Source organism: Monodon monoceros, unplaced genomic scaffold (genome assembly GCF_005190385.1).
Source record: "Monodon monoceros isolate NGI ecotype Baffin Bay Population unplaced genomic scaffold, NGI_Narwhal_1 Contig873_ctg1, whole genome shotgun sequence".
NCBI lineage: Eukaryota > Metazoa > Chordata > Mammalia > Artiodactyla > Monodontidae > Monodon > Monodon monoceros.
Genome location: NW_021703659.1, coordinates 312,605 through 321,216, shown reverse-complemented (window position 1 = coordinate 321,216; position 8,612 = coordinate 312,605).

The window sequence follows — 8,612 nt, the reverse complement described above, 5'->3', positions numbered from 1 at the left end:
TTCCTGGGCCGCGTGCTGGGGTGTTCCAACTGCTGGATTCCTCACCTTTTCTCTTCCATGGGCCCTCTGTTGTGAGTCTCCTCCTACCTTCGTCACTCCCAGCCCCTTTGTGATGTGGGTCCTCCTGTTTGAGGCCTCATGTGCTGGTTCCTCACCTTTCAATGATGTGGATGTGGCCCCACTTGTGTGAGGACACTGCTGCCTGGTTCCCATCCCCTTGGTGATGTGGGCCCTCTGGAGAGAGTCTGATCCTCCCTGAGTTCCTCACCATTCTGTGAGGTGGGCCATCTGCTCTGAGGTCACTCCTGCTTGGCACATGTCGTCTTGGCTAAGTGGGCCCTCTGGTGTCAGTTGGAGCCTGCAGGGAGCCTCCTCACCTCGGTGATGAGGGGCCCTCTGGCGTCAGGCCCTAACTGTTGCAATTCCCCACATTTCCTTTTGTGCGCCCAGTTGTGCCAGGACACGCCTGCCAGGTTCCCATCACCTTGGGGATGTGGGCCTTGTGCTCTTAGGTCCCAATGTCTGGCTTGCTCACCCTTTCATGGTGTGGGGCCCCCTGGTGTGAGTTCACTGCGGCCTGGATCCCATATCCTCGGTGGACCGGGCAGCCTGCTGAGGGTTTCCAACTGCTGGATTGCTCACACTTTACATTCGATGGCCCCTCTGTTGTAAGGCTCTCTCTGCCTGCCTCACTCCCAGGTCCTTGGTGATGTGGGTCCACTAGTTTGAGGCCACATGTGCTGGGTTCCTCATCTTTCGATGATTTGAGTGTCGCCTCACTGGTGTGAGGACACTCCTGTCTGGTTCCCATCCCCATGGGGATGTTGGCCTTCTGGCTGTGTTCCCAACGGCTGGAATGCTCCCAGTTTCATGATGTAGGCCCTCTGGTGTAAGTTCACTGTGGCCTGTATCCCATATCCTAGGTGCTCAGTGCCACCTGCAGGGGTGTTCCAACTGCTGGATTCCTCACCTTTTTTATTCCATCGGCCCCCTGTTGTGAGGCTCCTCCTGCCTTCCTGTCTCCCAAACCCTTGGTGATGATTGTCCTCTGGCTTGAGGCCACATATGCTGGGTTCCTCACATTTCGATGATGTGGATGTGTCCCCCCTCGTGTTAGGACACTCCTGCCTCGTTTCCACCCCCTTGGTGATGTGGTCACTCTGGGGAGAGTCTGATCTTACCTAGATTCCTCACCGTTTTGTGAGGTTGGCCCTCTGCTCTGAGGTCACTCCTGCCTGGCACATGTCGCTTTGTTGACGTGGGCCCTCTGGTGTCAGTTGGAGCCTGCTGGGAGCCTCCTCACCTCAGTGATGAGGGACGCTCTTGCATCAGGCCCTAACTGCTGGGATCCCCCACATTTACTGATGTGTGCCCAGTGGTGCCAGGACACACCTGCCAGGTTCCCATAGGCATGGGGATGTGGGCCTTCTGCTCTGAGGTCCCAATGGCTGGCTTGCTCACAGTTTCATGGTGTGGGGCCCTCTGGTGTGAGTTCACTGCGGCCTGGATCCCATAGCCTCGGTGCCCCAGGTCGCCAGCTTGGGGGTTCCCACTGCTGGATTCCTCACCTTTTTTATTCCAGGGGCCCTCTGTTTTGAGGCTTCTCCTGCCTGCCTCACTCCCAGGCCCTTGGTGATGTGGGTCCTCTAGTTTGAGGCCACATGTTCTGGGTTCCTCACGTTTCGCCGATGTGGCCCCACTGGTGTGAGGACACTTCTGCCTGGTTCCCATCCCTTTGGTGATGTGGGGCCTCTGGTGAGAATCTGACCCTGGCTGGGTTCCTCACTCTTATGTGAGGTGGGCCCTCTGCAGTGCGGTCACTCCTTCCTGGCTGGCACACGTCACCTTGACGACGTGGTCCCTCTGGTGGCAGTTGGAGACTTCTGGGAGACTCCTCCCCTCGGTGATATCGGCCCTCTCTCATCAGGCCTTAACTGCTGGGCTCCCCATATTTTCTGATGTGCACCCAGTGGTACGAGGACACTCCTGCGAGTTTCCCATCCCCATGGCGATGTGAGCCTTCTGCTCTGAAGTCCCAACCTCTGGGTTGCTCACAGTTTCATGATGTGGGCCCTCTGGTGTGAGTTCACTCCGGCCTGGATCCCATGTCATCGGTGCTCTGGGCAGCCTGCTGGAAGGTTCCAACTGCTGGATTACTCACTCTTTTAATTCTATGGGCCCTCTGTTGTGAGGCTACTCCTTTCTGCCTCATTCCCAGCCCCTTGGTGATGTGGGTCCCCAGGTTTGATGCCACGTGTGCTGGGTTCCTCAACTTTCGATGATGTGGCCACACTGGTGTGAGGACACGCCTCCCTGGTTCCCATCCCCTTGATGATATGGGCCCTGTGGTGAGAGTCTGATACTGGCTGGTTTCTTCACTCAACTCTGAGGTGGGCCCTCTGCTGTGAGGTCACTCCTGCCTGGCTAGAACACGTGGCCTTTGTGACGTGGGCTCTCTGGTGGCAAATGGAGCCTACTGGGAGCCTCCGCCCTTCAGAGATGAGGGTGCTCTTCCTTCAGGCCCTAACTGCTAGGCTCACCACATTTTCTGATGTGCGCTCAGTGGTGTGGTTACACTCTTGCCGGGTTCCCATCCCCATGGGGATGTGGGCCTTCTGATGTGAGGTTCCAACGTCTGGGTTGCTCACAGTTTCATGATGTGGGCCCTCTGGTGTGAGTTCACTCCTGCCTGAATCCCATAGATTCGGTGCTCTGGGCTGCCTCTTGGGAGGTTCCAACTGCTGGATTCTGCATATTTTTTTATTTTATGGCCCCTGTGTTGTGAGGCTACTTCTGCTGGCCACACTCCCAGCCCCTTGGTGATATGGGTCCTCTGGATTGAGGCCACATGTGTTGGGTTCCTCACCTTTCGATGATGTGGCCGCACTGCTATGAGGACACTCCTGCCTGGTTCTCATCCCCTTGGTGATGTGGGCCTTATGGTGAGAATCTGCTCCTGGCTGGGTTTCCCATGGTTCAGTGAGGTGGGCCCTCTGCTGTGAGGTCATTCATGCCTGGCACATGTCACATTGGCGATATGTGATATCTGGTGTCATTTGGAGCCTACTGGGGGCTTCCTCCCCTCGGTGATGAGGGCCCTCTTGCATCAGGTCCTAACTGCTGGGATCCCCACATTTTCTGATGTGAGCCCAGTGGTGCGAGTAAACTCCTGTCAGGTTCCCATCCCCATGGGGATGTGGGTCTTCTGCTCGGATGTCCCAACGGCTGGGTTGCTCAAAGTTGCATGATGTGGGGCCTGTCTGGTGTGAGTTCACTCCGGCCTGGATCCCATAGCCTCGGTGCACTGGGCCGCCTGCTGGCAGGTTCGAACTGCTGGATTCATCACCTTTTTTATTCTACGGGAAATCTCTTGTGAGGTTCCTGCTGTCTGCGTCACTTCCAGACCCTTTGTGATGTGGATCCTCTGGTTTGAGGCCACATGTGCTGGGTTTTTCAACTTTCGAAGATGTGGCCCCACTGATGTGAGTACACTCCTGCCTGGTTCCCATCCCCTTGGTGATGTGGACCCTCTGGGGAAAGTCTTATCGTGGCTGGCTTCCTCAATGTTCTGTGAGGTGGGCCCCCTGCTCTGAGGTCACTCCTGCCTGGCACACGTCACCTTAGCGTTGTGAGCCCTCTTGTGTCAGTTGGAACCATCTAGGAGCCTGCTCCCCTCGGTGATGAGGATCCTCTTGTGACAGGCCCTAACTGTTGGCTCCCCACATATTCTTATGTGCGCCCAGTGGTGCAGGGACACTCCTGCCAGGTTCCCATCCCCATGGGGATGTGGACCTTCTTCTCTGAGGTCCAAACGTCTGGGTTGCTCACAGTTTCATGATGTCGGCACTCTGGTGTGAGTGCACTGCATCATGGATCCCATAGCCGCGGTGCTCCGAGCAGCCTGCTTGGGGTTCCAACTGCAGCATACGGACAGCCGCAGGGCATCACTTACGGACAGCATCAGTGTTTATTTTGGCACAGTTTCAGGAACTTGGTAAGACATGGGTCATGATATTAGCTCAGGATAATGTCAGGACATTAGATATCGACAGCAGCAGGGCCATAGTTACACACAGTGTCAGGGCCTGCCTTAGGACTAGCATCTGGTCACTGTTAGGTACTCTGTCAGTGCCTGATTTAGGAGTAGTGTTAAGGCTTTAGTGAGGGACAGTTCCGGGCCAGATTTAGGATGAGCATCTAGGCCTCAGTTAGGGATATTGTCATGGATTTGGGTCTAAATTCAGTGTCTGTGTTAGGCACAGAGTAAGTGTTTCAATTAGTATAAGAGGCAGGATATTTGCTAGGGCAAGGTTTATGGTAAAGTTTATAGATCATGTCAGGAAATGACCTAGGGTTAGTGTCAAGACCTTAGTCACTGAGAGTATCTGGGCCTTATGTAGAAACCGTATCACGGCTTCAGGTAGGGACAACTCCAGTGCTTGACTTAGGTAGAGCAACAAGGCCTCAGTGAGGCCTAGCATCAGGCCCTTATATGGGTACACTGTCAGGGCATGATGTAGGAGCTGCATCAGGGCCTTTGTTGGGTCAGCAATAGGGTCTTAGTGAAAGACATGATCAGGGCCTGAGGTGGTCACAGCTTCAAGGCCTCAGGTAGGCATAGCTTCAGGGCCTGAGTTAGGCACAGCCTCAGGCCTTCACGTACGGACAGTGACAGGGCTTTCTTAGGGACAGTGTCAGGTACTTGTTTAGAGATGATTCAGGATATTCGCTCAGGATAGTGTCCGGATCTTAGTTATTGCCAGCAGCAGGTCTTATATTAGGGATAGATTCCTGGCCTTAGTTACAGACAGTGTCAGGGCCTTAGTTAGGTATAGTCTGGGCCTTAGTTAAGGAGAGCATTAGGGCTTCCGTGAGGATCAGATGCAGGAAATTAGCTCGGGTCAGAGTCAGCTTCCAGGCCAGGGATAGTGTTAGAAAATGAGCTAAGGATAGCATGAAGACCTTAGTGATTGAGAGCATCAGAACCTTAGTTAGGACCAGTGTAAGGGGTTTAATCAGGACCAGTCTCAGGGCTTAATGTAGGTACAGCGTCAGAGCCTAACTAAGGTACGGCAACAGGGCCTAAGTGAGGCCTATCTTTAGGGCCTGAGTGAGGGACAGTGTCAGAGCATGACGTAGGAGTATTATAAGGGCTTCTGTAAGATCAGTCTTAGGGTCTTTGTAAAAGACATTCTCAGGGTCTGTGTTAGGGACATCCTCAGGACCTCGCTTAGGGACAGCATCAGGGCTTACTTTGGGAGAGTTTGAGGACCTTGGTAAGATATGGGTCAGGATATTAGCTCAGGATAATGTGAGGGCTTTAGATATTGATGGCTGCAAGGCCTTAGAGACAGTATTAGGGCCTGACTTAGTCCAACCATCAGAGCCTTTGTTAGGTATAGAGTGTCAGGGACTGAGTTAGGTGTTGTGTCAGGGCCTGAGTTAGGACGAGCCTCCAGGCCTCAGTTAGCGGTGGCATCACGGCCATGGGACTAATTTCAGGGCCTTAGTTAGGGACAGCTTCAGGGATTTAGTTAGCATCATAGGCTTGACATTAGTTAAAGGCAAGGTTAGGTAAAGGTCTAGGGATAGTGTCAGGACATGACCTAGGAATAGTGCCAAGACTTCAGGTAGTTAGAGCATCAGGGCCTAATTTAGGACCAGTGTCAGGACTTCAGGTAGGGACAGCGTCAGAGCTGGACTTGGGAAGTGTGTCAGGTGTTGAGTGACGACTAGTGTCAGGGCCTTAGCTAGGGACAGTATTAGGGCATGACGTAGGAGCAGCATAAGGGCCTCGAAAAGATCGTCCTCAGGGGCTTTGCTAAAGCCATTATCAGGGCCTCTGTTAGGTACAGCCTCAGGGTCTCACTTAGGAACAGCGACCAGGCTTACATAGGGACAGTTTCAGGACCTTGGTAAAAGATGGGTGAGGAAATGAGCTCAGGACAGTGTCAAGACATTCGATATTGATGGCAGCAGGGCCTTAGTTAGAGACAGTGTCAGGGCCTGCGTTAGGACTAGCATCTGAGCCTCTGTTAGGTACCGTGTCAGGGCCTGAGTTAGGAATAGTGTTAAGGCTTTAGTGAGGGACAGTTCTGGGCCAGATTTAGGACGAGTATCTAGGCCTCAGTTAGTGACAGGGTCCTGGCCTTGGGCCAAAATTCAATGTCTGTGTTAGGCACAGAGTAAATGTTTCATTTAGCATAAGAGGCAGGACATTTGCTAGGGCTAGATTTATGGTAAAGTTTAGGGATCGTGTCAGGAAATGACCTAGGGATAGTGTCAAGACTTTATTCACTGAGAGTATCAGGGCCTTATTGAGAAACAGTGTCATGGCTACAGGCAGGGACAGCGCCAGTGCCTGACATAGGGAGAGACACAGGGCATGAGTGAGGCCTATCATCAGGCCCTTAGCTGGCGACACTGTCAGGGTGTGATGTAGGAGGTGCATCAGTGCATTTGTTGTGTCAGCAATAGGGTCTTAGTTGAAGACATGATAAGGGCCTGAGGTGGTCACAGCCTCAAGGTCGCAGGTAGGCATAGCTTCAGGGCCTGAGTTAGGCACAGCCTCAGACCTTCACTTAGGGACAGCGACAGGGTTTTCTTAGGGACAGTGTCAGGCCCTTTGTTACAAATGGGTCAGTATATTAGCCCAGGATAGTGTCCGGATTTTAGTTATTGCCGGCAGCAGGGCCTATATTTGGGACAGATTCCGGTCCTTAGTTAGAAACAGTGTGAGGGCCCGCGTTAAGACTAGTCTGGGTCCTAGTTTGAGAGAGCATTAGGGTTTCTGTGAGGATAAGAGGGACGAAATTACCTCGGGAGAGAGTCATGTTCCATGCCAGGGACAGTGTCAGGAAGTGAGGTAAGGATAGCATGAAGACCTTAGTTTTCGAGAGCACCAGGGCCCAAGTTAGGACCAGTGTCGTGGCCTTAATCAGGACCCGTGTCAGGGCTTGATGTAAGGATAGCTTGAGAGCCTAATTAATGTACGGCAACAGGGCCTAAGTGAGGCCTATCTTTAGGACGTGAGTGAGGGACAGTATCAGGGCTTGACTTAGGAGTACTATAAGGGCCTCTGTAGGATAAGCATTAGGGTCTTCTTTGAAGACCATCTCAGCACCTCTGATAGGCACAGCCTCAGGGCCTCACTTAGGGACAGTGTCAAGGCTTACTCTGGGACAGTTTCAGGAGCTTGGTAAGACATGGGTCAGGATATTAGCTCAGGATAATCTCAGGACTTTACATATTGACAGTAGCAGGGCCTTAGTTAGGCACAGTGTCAGGGCCTGCGTTAGGACTAGCATCTGGGCCTCTGTTAGGTACCGTGTCAGGGCCTGATTTAGGAGTAGGGTTAGGGCTTTAGTGAGGGACAGTTCTGGGCCAGATTTAGGAAGAGTATTTAGGCCTCAGTTAGGGACAGTGTCACGGCCTTGGGACTAAATTCAGAGCCTGAGTTAGGCACAGCATAAAGGCGTCAGTTAGCATAAGAGGCAGGACAGTTGCAAGAGCCAGACTTAAGGTGAAGTGTAGGGATCTTGTCAGGAAATGACGTATGGGTAGTGTCAAGACCTTAGTCTCTGAGAGTATCTGGGCCTACACTAGAACCAGTGTCAGTGTTTCAGGTAGGGACAGCGTCAGAGCTTGACTTAGGGAGAGCCACAGGGCCTGAGTGAGGCCTAGCCTCAGGTCCTTAGCTGGGGACAGTGTCAGGGCATCATGTAGGAGCTGCATCAGGGCCTTTGTGGAGTCAACAACAGGGTCTCTGTTAAAGACATTACAAGGCCCTGAGGTAGTCACACCATCAAGTTCTCAGTGAGGCATAGCTTCAGGGCCTGAGTTAGGCACAGCCTCAGACCTTCACTTAGGGACAGAGACAGGGCTTTCTTAGGGAGAGTGTCTGGACCTTGGTTATAAATGTGTCAGATTCTTAACTCAGGATAGTGTCCGGATTTTAGTTATTGCAGACAGCAGGGCCTATATTAGGGACAGATTCTGGGCCTTAGTTAGAGACAGTGTGAGGGCCCGAGTTAAGACTATTCTGGGCCTTAGTTACGGAGAGCATTAGGGCTTCTGTGAGGATAAGAGTCAGGAAATTAGCTTGGGACAGAGTTAGCTTCCTGGCCTGAGGTAGTGTCAGGGAATGAGCTAGGGGTAGCATGAAGACCGTAGTGATTGAGAGCATCAGGGCTATTTCGAGGGCCCTCTCCTCCTGCAGCCTAACTCAAAGTGCTTTCTAAGTCCAAAGGACTTCACCTGTCCTTCAATTTAGGGGCAAGTGTGTCCAAAATATCCAAAAGGTTGTAAAGCACTTAATCGGATATAGGTCACTGTGAAACAGTTCTTCACTAGCCATGTCACCAACATCCCAAGGAGAGACTTTCTAGGCAGAGAGAGAAGCTTCTTCGTCAGTTCTGAGCCACACCTGGTTCTTTGAATCTCGAGGACTAAGCTGATGTGAGTCCTCGGAGACCTGATAACGGCAACCTAGAAAATAAGTGATGACTTTTGACAAGGCATAAGCTTTTCTTTCTTGCTTCCTTTTCCTTCCTTCCTCCCTCCCTCCCTTCCTTCCTTCCTTCCTTCCTTCCTTCCTTCCTTCCTTCCTTCCT